The following is a 13,168-nucleotide window of genomic DNA, read 5'->3' on the forward strand; positions in this document are numbered from 1 at the left end:
TCCAAAAACACTTCTAAGTCTGTTGAATCTCAAATGTCTTCAGCTTAAAATACTCTTCATATCAACTCTGGAGTTCCCAGTGGGTCCCCACAACTTCTAGCAGACTGGCTTCCTGGGCTGTATGTTATAAAGAAGGGGGTTGATTTCCTGGGCAGGCTGCTACACGTTGTGGGTCAGGGCTCTGCCTGTAGATATGGTCCAGCCATTGTCCATTTGTATATTCGATCTCTCAGAGCCATATCGGATACCATTTTACAAGGAAGGAAGACCTTTTTTCTCCTTCTTTTCTTATAAATCCATATCGTCATGAATGTAAGCATACATGCCTGAGGTTTAAAGGAAGAAAGAAGGAATACTTTTCATCATGGTCAGTCTCTCCTTTTCGTTTCCAGCTCAGTTGTGCTGCAGTGAGACTGGCTGCAGAAGAACTACATCCCCTAGCCCGACAGACGCGAAGACAATGCAACTGAGACGGATCTATGGGAAAGAAATCTAAAGGCCAGTGAAGACAGGCTCAAGAGAGCGAATGTGTGCTTTCATTGGGGAGGATTCTTACAGTGACTGGTTGTCTGGCTTTAACTCAAGGAAAGAGTCATAGGGGATGATCGCCAAGGCAGTGGGAAGAGACAGGCAGAGAGAAATAGGACAAATAGGAAAAGACGATAAGGTTCAATCACTCTAATTAGTGCTTAACTTTCTTACCGCCCAGAGTGGTTAGAATAATCATCTGCACCAGCCAATGTGTTTCTCTTGTCCTTTCCTTTGCCAACTCTAAATGGAGGTTTTTCTATAATTTTGAGACTAACCACAGGTCTTATCTTCATGAAGAGGAAGTAACGGAGACTTACAGGACAAAATCAATTGACCCACGCAAAATAACAAGCTGCAAGGAAAATATAAGGTAAAAAGAAAATATTATTAATGCTATCATTCAAAGAAAAAGGGCAGTGAAAATGTCCTCTTTTTGGCATATCTCATAACTGATATCTCTAAGTAGGCTAGAATTTTTCAAATCTTTATTTTAAATTTTGAAAAAGTAACTGCAATTTAATACTCATGTACCATCTGTACCGAGAGTGGCAGACAAGTAAAAACTGACTTGTCTTGGGAAGAAAATGTTGAAACGTGCTTTATATAAGAAAGTCTAATTGTCATCCAACTTAAAATACTCAAAAAATTAGCCCACATTGCCGGCTCTTACTAAGAAACACTGGAAGATAGGACACATGTGCTATGATTATTTTTATTTATTTATTTATTTATTTATTTATTTATTTGAGAGAGAGAGAGAGAGCACAGGGAGCAGGGGCAGAGGGAGAGCGAGAGAGAATCCCAAGCAGATTCCATGCTGAGCATGGAGCCTGATGTGGGGCTTGATGTCACAGCCCTGCGATCATGACCTGAGCTGAAACCAAGAGTTGGACGCGGATGCTTAACCGACTGCGCCACGCAGTTTCCCCGTTCCATTCCTTTTTAATGAAACTGTGATAGTCCTGTAAATTATAGGCTGTCCAGCTTTGAGTCCCAAAAAGATAACTGGATTTAACCTTTACACTGTCAATCCAAAAATATCAACATCAAGAATGGGAGAATGCTCGGCCTGACTCTATGAAGAAGGTTATCTCATCAACCCCAGGCACACTCTGCGACCGTCTACCCGGCCATGCAGACCAGATGAGTACAACTGATGGAATGTTGTGGGCCTAAATAAGATCTTCATTCTAAATACCTGACTTTTTCATCAACACAGAAAGTTTAGTTATAGCACAGGGCTTGTAAACCCGACGTAAAGGCTTGTATCCAAAGGGTTCCAAAGCTCAAGAACTCAAACTGTCCCAGAAGCAGCTTTCAAGGAGTGCCCCCACTTAACGACACATAGTAGCCTCCTAACCCTGCACCACGATTAGTCAGGAAAATGCACTTTTGTCCCCAGCAGACTGACTGTATTTCAATCCCCTATTTATGCTTCGCCAGACATCCTTGTGTCAGACAGAACTAGAGAGAGGCAGGTAGCCTGACTGCAATTCCCTCCACCCTCTCTGATCCTTTTCCCCTACTTAATTTTTCTCCACAGCATATAGCAGCTTGTAATATACTGTACACATTATTAACCGATTTTGCTTATGTTTGGTCTCATCACACTGGAATCTATGCTCCGTGATGGCAAGGATTTTCATCTGTATTGTCCACTGCCGGGTCATCAGCATGGGTGTGCCTGAGGAATCATGACAATAATGTTCAGTAAATATTTGCCGAAGCAAGGATAGATGGAGTGAATCAGGCCAAATGAAATAAATGAAGACAAATGAGATAATTTTTGAAGGCAAAAAGAAAAAGGATATCCTTGTTATCACCTGGCCTGTCGATAAGGTTTTACCATGATGGCTAAAGTCAAGAGATGACCAACGGCGGCTCACTGCACTTGATCTTGACCTGCACACCCAGGCATGGCATTAAACATGTTCCCTTTTCCTCCTCCTTTTGGCCTTCTACTCTGCTTGAATTCACCAATACCAATCCCATTTCTAAGGCAGTGTGACAAGTATGCCCTCTGGTGATTGGCCACTATAAGAAAGTCAAGCAGGATTGACTGGGGAGACTGGGCTCATCATTCCCCCAATTTAAAAGCAGCATCCTTTTTGAAGGATTTCTAGGAAATTTCCACATGACAAAAGCTACATTTAAATACCACTATTTTCAGGGGGGAGGGGAGAACAGAGAGGTGAAGGCTTAATGCAAAGACTAATAAAAGAGCCACCACTTAATTTTCTGCCAGTCATCCTAGAATCTAATCATGTTCTTCTAAGAAAGGTGTGCATTTTTGTATTTTTTAGAAAAATAAACATTCTTGGGGCGCCTGGGTGGCACAGCGGTTAAGCGTCTGTCTTCGGCTCAGGGCGTGGTCCCGGTGTTCTGGGATCGGGCCCCACATCAGGCTCCTCCACTATGAGCCTGCTTCTTCCTCTCCCACTCCCCCTGCTTGTGTTCCCTCTCTCGCTGGCTGTCTCTATCTCTGTCGAATAAATAAATAAAATCTTTAAAAAAAATAAATAAATAAACATTCTTGTCTGTCATCTTAAAATAAAAAATAAAAATAAAAATAAATTACTTTCTTTGATCTTGTATCCCTACCAGCTATTTCAATCCCTTGCCTTTCTTTCATAGCCACATTCAGGATGAAATGGCCTGGAGTCACTGTTTCCTTCTTCTAGCCTCCAAATACCATACATTTCAACTCACTCCAGTCATACTTTCACCCACACTCATTCTCTCTTGGGTCTCTGTCTTTCTCCCAGCTTGCCCTTTCTCCATCCTTTCACTGAATCTTTTTACTGAACTCTTAGATAATGATTGTCTCCTCTTAGCCCTCTCTTTATATATACTATTCTTGCACAGCAGCATTCACTTCTTGGAATAAGCCCATGACCCCAATCCAGACTTTTGCGGAACTCCAGACTAATATCTCATGAGTGCTCCTGTCCTCATGGATGACCTTCAGTCAAATCAAAATTAAAAGTACAAACTGAAATCTTAACTCAAACACAGCTTCTCATTTCCACTCCCCAAGCTGCTCTTCCCCTTATTGGGGCCCCCTCACCTGCAGATGGCATCATCGTCCACTAACTCAGGGCAAACCATGTCAGAGTTGTCCTTGACTCCTCTCTCCACCTCAGCTACTAGATCGTTGAAGGTTGACTTCTCCAGAAAGCAGACTCTGAGATGGAGGTTAGGTTATTAAGGATGCCCTGGAGACCGAGGTCCGAAGAAGAAAGGGGAATCAAGCAGGATTAGGCCGCAGTCAAATCAACTGTAACGCAGCCCACCGAGTACCTCGACTGACTCCAAAGTGAAGCCGGTAGGCCCGGAAGGACCCTGGTTTATGCCCAGAGGGTGCCTGGCTGCACACAGGATGGGAATCAAATGCAAGCCAGCAGGAAGTGAAAGCAGAGTTTATGGAAGGTTTGGAGAGAGTGCAGGTACAAACAGTGTGTCCAGGAGACTCAGACAGGAATGGAGGGAGTCTTGTCTTTGTTCAGTGTCTGGGGGTTTTCACTGAGGATCATGGTCTGGTGTACATGTCCTCTCAGGCACCCAGGAACAGGTTAGAACAATGACAAGTGCCCGGGTGTTATTCCTTGAACCCAGGGGGTCTTGGCGTTGAGATGTCTTGTGCCAGTGGTCTGGAATATGCATATGATAGCTTCACCTGGTCATTCTCACCCGGTCCTTCCTTAGATGTTATCTATCCTAAAGAAATCATTAACTCCTTGTCCCTTACAAGGAGGACATACACTATGTGCATTCTGAGGCACGTATAAAGTGGGGGTACAGCTCCTAGCAAGACGAGAAACAGGAAAAGGAGCAAAAAGTTTTTATGGAGTCCTTCAGTTTCCCTACCTGAATAGGGAGCTCTGAAGCTAGAAGTGACTTCTGAGTTACCTTGACATGGGCTTTGATGGCAAGGCTTTTACTCCCTCACATTAATACCAGCTACACATTTTGTAGGATTCAGTGCAAAATTAAAAATGCAAGACTCGGGGCGCCTGGGTAGCGCAGTCGTTAAGCGTCTGCCTTCGGCTCAGGGCGTGATCCCAGCGTTCTGGGATCGAGCCCCACATCAGGCTCCTCCACTGGGAGCCTGCTTCTTCCTCTCCCGCTCCCCTGCTTGTGTTCCCTCTCTCGCTGGCTGTCTCTCTGTCACATAAATAAATAAAATCTTTAAAAAAAAAAAAAAAAAAAGCAAGACTCACTGTTAAAAAATTAAGATTTCCGAGAGGGTGACAGTAGAGCAATAAACCAAGCATGAGGCCCCTTCTGGGCATGGGCTGCTGTGTGAAGGCACAGGTCACACACACATGACACATGACACTGTCATACCTATTTCTCAGCAGTCACTGGGTGTGGCCAACGGCCCTGCGGTTGAGACAATCCCTGTCCAGAGGATCTGGGCACAGACCACAGTATCCACCACTGTCATGACAATGCCAAGATTTTGTCACTTTGAAATTTCTTCTGTCAATTGCCTCTTATCAGGTGAGCCTGCTAGTCAACAGAATTAAGGTTCACATCATCTCTTGCCTCAACTACTGAACCAGTCCCATATCTGTTATCTGTGTACCTCTATTCCAGCATTCACAGTCTCCACTGCTGGGAATTAGACTGTCAGATTCATACTTAAAATACTGAATGGCTTCCTGTCACCCATTAAGATTAAAACTTAAATCAACATTTACCAAACTGTGTCTTATAAAACACTAATCTGTAGAGTAAAAAAAAAGTGATAGTTGCAAATTTTCTTCTGAGTTATTTTTTTTTAATGTTTATAATAAAAATGCTAAACCATTTATACAGCTGTTTTTATTATTTCATTACAAACAGTCCCAGAACTCCAGAAGTAGCAGGAAAAATCTCCTAATCAAAGAATGCTTGATTCAATCTGCAATTTGACCTCCTAACAGCACTTACTAATGCCTAGATATGTATCATGTTGTTGATCACTAAACCTCGGCTTTCATATCTAATTTCAATAATATCTGTGATATTATTAAATGTTTTTGATTTTAAGGGTGCCTGGGTGGATCAGTCAGTTAAGCACATGACTTCAGCTCAGGTCGTGATCCCAGGGCCCCGGGATCAAGTCCCACATCAGGCTCCCTGCTCAGTGGGGAACCTGCTTCTCCCTCTGCCTCTGCCTCTCTCACTCTCTCTCAGTCTCCAATGAATAAACAAATAAAACCTTTTTTTAATTAAATAAATAAATAAATAAATGATTTTGCTTTTATACAGGAGTTTTATGAAACATTTTCTATATTGGATCTGTGGATTATAGGAAATTAATCTGTCACTATGCTTTTAAATATATATTTTTTTATTTTAGAGAAAGAGGGAGCACATGTGCACACGAGCAAGTAGGGGGAAGGGCCGAGAGAAGGAGAGAGACTCAAGCAGACTCCACAGGCTGAGCGAGGAGCCTGACACGGGGCTCAATCCCAGGTCCCTGAGCTCATGACCTGAACCAGAATCAAGAGTTGGATGCTTGGGGCGCCTGGGTGGCACAGCGGTTAAGCGTCTGCCTTCGGCTCAGGGCGTGATCTCGGCGTTGTGGGATCGAGCCCCACATCAGGCTCCTCCGCTATGAGCCTGCTTCTTCCTCTCCCACTCCCCTGCTTGTGTTCCCTCTCTCACTGGCTGTCTCTACCTCTGTCGAATAAATAAATAAAAAATCTTAAAAAAAAAAAAAAAGTTGGACGTTTAACTGACTGAGCCACCCATGCGCCCCAATGTGTCACTACTTTTTACGATCTTTTTTTTTTTTACTAATAAACATTTAAATATGACTTACAGAAGGAGTACATGCAGAAAGATGCAGGCATCGTAACTATATAGCCTGATGAATTATCATAATGTGAACACAATCATGCAACCACCATCAAAATCAAGAAATAAAATAGTAGCATCTAACAGCCTCCCTGAACCTATAGTCGCTACTTCTTTCCTTCTCCCAAAGTAAACCAACCAACCACTAGCAATTTGTAATCTATTTGAATCCAAGTTTGATTTGCATGCACTCCTACTGACATTTCATTATTGTGCCAACTAATGGTGGAGCTGGGATTCAAATTTGACTGTTTATTTGTAAAGCCTATGCTTTTGGAAAGTTCTTAATGGTTGTTTCCATTCCCCACTGACACCATAGAACGGCTAAGAAAAAGAAAACATAATTACTTCTTCAAATTACAGAGATTCCCACACTGCACCTTGACAGGGAAAAATAGTGCCCTTCGCACAGCCAAGCAAAATATCTAAATGAAGATGGACATTAAATCTAATTGTTTGCTCAATAAAGAAACTCCTAACTCTAACATCTTGGGATGGAAGTAAGAACTGTATACAGGCAAGTGTGTATATGTATATATGTAAACATGCACATTACATGTAGATATATTATGTACATACAATCCTGTAATCTGCAATGCAATAAAATATATATTCTAAGTTTGCCACAAAATCATTTGGCAGGAACACCTGCCCTGAATCTATACTATGTGAATAAAATTTTGTATGTAAAGATAATACATAAGTAGATTTTGCTAATGAAATGTTAATGTGTTTGGATAAGTTTTACCATCTGAGACCTCCTGGGACTCTCATGTACTATGGCATATGTATTATGTTGTCTGATTTCTGGAATAGATGATTTCTAATTTCTAATTTTCTAATTTCTCTTGCCCAAAAGTTTGGGCAAGAGAAGAGGGACCTATACAATGAGGATACAGTATCATTGGTGTAATAAGTGAGTTCTTCTCCGGCTGCTTGGGTGGCTTAGTCGGTTAAGCATCTGCCGTAGGCTCAGGTCATGATCCCAGGGTCCTGAGATGGAGTCCCGCATCAGGCTCCCTGCTCAGCGGGGAGTCTGTTTCTGTCTCTCCCTCTCCTTCTGCTCCTCCCCCCATTCATGTTCTCACATGCTCTACTCTCCCTCTCTCTCAAATAACTAAATAAGTAATCTTTAAAAAGTGAGTTCTTCTCTTCCCCCATTGTTCATCTCAACAAAACAAAAAACAAAAACAAGAAAAATGAAAGAAAATAAATTTAGTAGTGCACACATATGAATTTTTATGTTCTTAAAAAAAACTGAAGAAAATTGAGATCTTTTAAACTGTTATAGACAAAAGAAAAGTACTGCAACCAATACCCCCTTCCCCTAAGAGATGACTAAAAAAATTAAAATGTGGCACTGGAAAACAATAATCATGCTAAATGGAAAATCTCCGCAATTTCACAGTAAACTGTCCTCTTTCATCATCTCTCCCTAACAAAGTAAACAGAAATGTCATTTAAATACCATGTATACTTGATTTTAAGACTTTCTCATTTGATCATTTTGAAATCCAAATGTATATTTTTTACCTTATAATTTGCACTTCTTTGATGATTAACAAGGGCAAGCATTTAAAAAGTATATTATTGGGGTGCCTGGGTGGCTCAGTTGGTTAAGCGTCTGCCTTCAGCTCAGGTTATGATCCCAGGGTCCTGGGATCAAGTCCCACCTTGGCTCTCTGCTCAGGGGGCAATCTGCTTCTCCATCTCCCCCAGTGTGCCATTCCCCAGCTTGGTCTCTCTCTGTCAGATAAGTGAATAAAATCTTTAAAAAAGAATTAAAAACAATCAAAAAAAATAAAAGATATCTTATTGGCATCTGTATCCTTTCTCTTGGGAATTGCTTCTTGAAGTCTTTGCCCATTTTCCTTGGGAGGGGCTTCACCTTTTCTAATGGATTTGTATGACTTTTTAAAATATTAAAGCAGTGAATTGAACGTGGGGCTTGAACTCACAACCCTGAGATCAAGAGTCACATGCTCTACCAATTGAGCCAGCCAAGCAACCCACAATTAATTATTTTCACCATCATATTTTGCAAATATTTCTGCAAATTTATCATACACCCATTTACATTGTGGAAATTTTGTCTTCTTTTTCAGAGTACTCTTTAATTTTTACATGGCCAAATCTATTTTATGGTTTCTGGCTTTAATACCACGAAGCAAAGAGCTTCCCCACGCTCATGATTATAAAAAAAAATATTTGTTTAATCTAAAACTACCAGGTAATATAATAATTAACAACTACTCATAGAGAAAAATAATGGAAGGATATACAACATAGTAAAGATGTCTGTGGCTTATAAAATTGTGGGTCATTTAAAATAGAAAAACAGGGGTGCCTGGGTGGCACAGTCAGTTAAGCAACCAACTCTTGGGTCCACAAAGGTCACAATCTCAGGGTCATGAGATCAAGTCCTATGTCAGGCTCACACTTAGCATGGACAGAGCCTGCTTGGAGTTTTTCTCTCCCCTTCCCTCTGCTCCTCCCCACTCCATTCTCTCTCTCTAAAATAAATAAATAAATATTTTAAAAATAAATAAATATAATAGAAAAACAATTAAAATATAACCAATAATATCAGTCTGAAATCCAAATGTATCTTACAATTAATATGTACATTTAGTGTATAAGCAAAATAGCTATAAATAAATCCAAGATAAACATTACAGCACCGGCATCTAAGGAAATAAAATTACGCCCCATCATACTTAAAGCATCCACAATGTGGACCATAATTCAAAAAACTAGAGTATCCCTTTCTTACACCTTATACAAAATAAACTCAAAATGGATTAAAGATCTAAATATAAGACCTGAAACCATAAAACTAAAAGATAACATAGTAAACTCTCAGACATTGTCTTAGCAATATTGTTTTGGGTCTGCCTCCTCAGGCAAGGGCAAAAAAAGCCAAAATTAATAATTGGGACTACACCACACTAAAAAGCTTTTGCACAGCAAAGAAAACCATCAACAAAATGAAAAGGCGGCCTACTGAATGGGAGAAGATACTTGCAAATGATATATCCCATAAGGGTTAATAACCAAAATATATAAAGAACTTAGACAACTCAACACCAAGAAAACCAAACAATTCAATTAAAAAACGGGCAGAAAACATGAACAGACATTTCTCCAAAGAAGACATACAGATGGCCAACAAGCACATGAAAAGATGCTCAACATCACTCATTATCATGGAAATGGAAATAAAAAACCACAATGAGGTATCGCCTCACCCTAATCAGAATGGCCAATGTCAAAAAGACAGTAAGTAATCCATTGGCAAGGATGTAGAGAAAAGGGAACACTCATGCAATCTTGGTAGGGATATAAATTGGTGTAGCCACTGTAGAAAACAATATGGAGTTTCCTCAAAAATTAAAAATGGAAATAGCATATGATCCAGCAATTCCACTTCTGAGTATTTATCCAAAGAAAACAAAAACACTCATTCAAAAAGATATATGCACCATATGTTTATTGCAGCATTATTTACAACAGCCAAGATAAGGAAGCAACCTAAGTGTCTATCAACAGATGAAGAAGACACACACACACACACACACACACACACACACACACACACACCCCAATATTACTCAGCCATAAAAAAGAATGAAATCTTACCATTGGTAACAGCATGGATAGACCTAGAGATCTATCCTAAGTGAAACACTCAAACATAGAAAGACAAATGCCATATGATTTCACTTATATATGGAGTCTAAAATACAAAACAAAAAAAACCAAAACAGACTCATAAATATAGTGAACAAACTGGTGGTTGCCAGAGTGGGGAGGGGCAAAATAGGTGAAGGGGATTAAGAGGTACAAATGGACAATTTTAAAATAAGTGAGTCATGGGGATTTAAAGTACAGCATAGGGAAAACAGTTAATATTATAATGACTTTGTATAATGACAGACACTACTCTTATCCAGGTAAGTATTTTGTAATGCATATAAATGTCAAATCGCTAATGTTGTACACCGAACCCTAATATAATATTGTCTGTCAACTGTACTTCAGTAAAAAAAAAAAATTAAAAAAAGAAGAAAAGAAAAAAGAAATTACAGAGCGTCCATAGACATTTTGTCAAAGATAGTCATAGACTTCCAAATGATGTGTTAGTATCTAAGGTCATAAGATTTGACCCATACAAATTTATTCAGCAATCTTTTCACAATGTGTAAATTACTTTTAGGAGCAACTCCCTCAAGTTAGCAGATAAGCAAATACATTTATTCATTAAACACACTGTTATATCATCACTGAGATATAAATACTTAAAAGGTTGTTAGATTTTGAAAATGCCACAATAAAGAGCAGCTGATTCTTTATCATTAGATACTAATTATAAACATAAAATTATATATACACCCATATATATGTGTGTGTGTGTACTATATATCTCTTTCTAACATTACATGTGTATTTAAAAGGAAGATATTGCAATGGAACACTCCATTTTGCAACTTGCTTTTTTTAACTACTGCATAATATGAAAAGGGTGCCTATTCCAGAGACATTTCCCATACTGATGGACATTTTAATTGCTTCTAATTTTTTTGTTATTTCAAATGTGCTTTAGAATATCTCTAAAGAGCACATTATCATCTGGTATATCTTGGTTGCCTCTAGAAAAAACAAATCATAGAACAGACACCTGGGTTTTTTAAAGGACACTTACTTTCCTTGAACTTTTCCTTCGTTTCCTCATGAAAATAATGACAATTATGATTTTTATTTTTAAAAAAAGTAACCACAATATCAGTACTGTGTAGTCATTAAAACTGAAAAACAAAAGAAAAGCTGCAATAAGCTTGCCTCCCTGGGCATATTTTTTGGTTATGATCTACCAGTCACTGTGTTAAGAACTGTACATGTATTTCCTCATTTTGCCTCATTTAGTCTTTATAGTCATCTTACAAGACAGGTACTAGTGCCCCCACTTTACAGATAAGGAAATTGAGTGTGAACAAGTTAATTAATTTCTGTGAGTCCCACAGAGAGAGAGAGAGAGAGACAAAATCAGGATTTAAATGAAACCTTTCTGCCTCAAAAACCCTTGCTCACAGCCAATGAGCTCTAACAACAGCTTCTTCTCGAGAGACTTCTCCTAAACTCTACTGCCTCTGGCTGTGCTCCATGGCAGGATTCTAGCGAACTAGGTTTTCTCATGCCCCTGGACTTTTGCACATCCTGTCCTTTCTGTTGACCTACCTTCCTCCTTGGTTAATTCCTACTCAACCTTCAATGATCGACTGAAGTTCCATCTCCTCTTGCAATTTTTCCCTAAACCTCAGACTGACATGAGTGCCTTGTCTGCCTTTTGCGGCCTCCTGTGCTAACATTGTGCTCAAAAAGCTGCTGGAACACTAATATGTCTCTCAGCCAGAAGTCCTTGGGAAATCTAAATATTCCTCGTATTACTGGTGCCAGTGTGGTCAGATTTAGCACATATTGGGTCCTCAATCACTATGTTAAACTTAAGTCAAGGACCAATATATACAAAGACCCAAAGGATGTTAGAACTGATTCCATTTCCAACCCTGGCTACAAATGGTAAGCTGTAGGAGCTTCTAGAATAATTTCCTAGATTTTCCCTAGAACTAGTAAATCAGTACTTACAGGTGGAACTCCACAACTTACCTTACTTAGAGGCTTTCCAGGTGATACCAAGTTTAAGTATCTCTGACCTATTCTACTTGCCTCACTTTATGATATACAGAGATTAAGACCCAAAGAAATTAAATAACTGGTGGTCAAGGTTACACAGGCAGAAGTAAAGGTAGGACTTGAACCCTACTCTTTCATAACTGCTTTACTTAATCACTCAAAAACTATTTGTTAAATGCCTTTTATGTGAAAAGCACTACACTGGGCACTGCAGATACAGTGGCGGATACACCAGACATGGGTCCTGTGCCAGAGCTTACACTGTCATGGGCAAGACAGCATTAGATACAAGACCATAAAAAATAAACAAGTAATTAATTAATAAACAAACACATGACCATATACTTAATGGTTCAACTCTGTATTAAAGGAGTATCCGGTGCTTTATAGACCTATAACTGTGGGAACTGACTGAACTAATTTTAGGGGTTGAGTGTTGCCACATAAATCTTACCTGAGCCACTTATATACTGAAATAATTGGGCTTGTGTTTTCCAGTCTAAGATTCTTAGGCCCATAGTTTGTCTATATGACTTATTTTAATTTTGTATTCTCATTTTGATGACAACCCTAAAAATTAACAGAAATATATTCGGAATCTCTTTTTATGACTGAGTTCTGCCCAAAGCTTTAAAAGCCCATGTCAAACATGTGTTTTGATTGAGTTGGCCACAAGGAGCACAACTCTAATTGTCTTGGGCTGATGTGAAAAGAATAGATGGACTTAATACGTACAGGCTGCATTCATGCCAAGTGAAGATAAAATGCTCACTATGAACCCTGCTAGAATGAAGGTTTCACGGCAGGTCCACAGACCACAGGGGTGGGTGAAGTGTGCATCACGCAGCACCTGTGCACAGGACGTGCGGAACTCGGAAGAACCCAGGGTATGGAGTCAGGTGCAGGTGCGGTGCAATCCTGACTTCAGCAAAACATCATCTAGCCCACTAGTCAATAATCTGAACTGGTATGTGAAAAAGAATGCAACAGATCTGTGTAAAAATAAACAAAGAATAAGTAACACACACACACACACACACACACACACACACACACACATATATACGTATGTTATATCTAGTTTCCCTTTAGGAAGGGG

Source organism: Ursus arctos, unplaced genomic scaffold (genome assembly GCF_023065955.2).
Source record: "Ursus arctos isolate Adak ecotype North America unplaced genomic scaffold, UrsArc2.0 scaffold_4, whole genome shotgun sequence".
In the NCBI taxonomy this organism is placed as follows: domain Eukaryota; kingdom Metazoa; phylum Chordata; class Mammalia; order Carnivora; family Ursidae; genus Ursus; species Ursus arctos.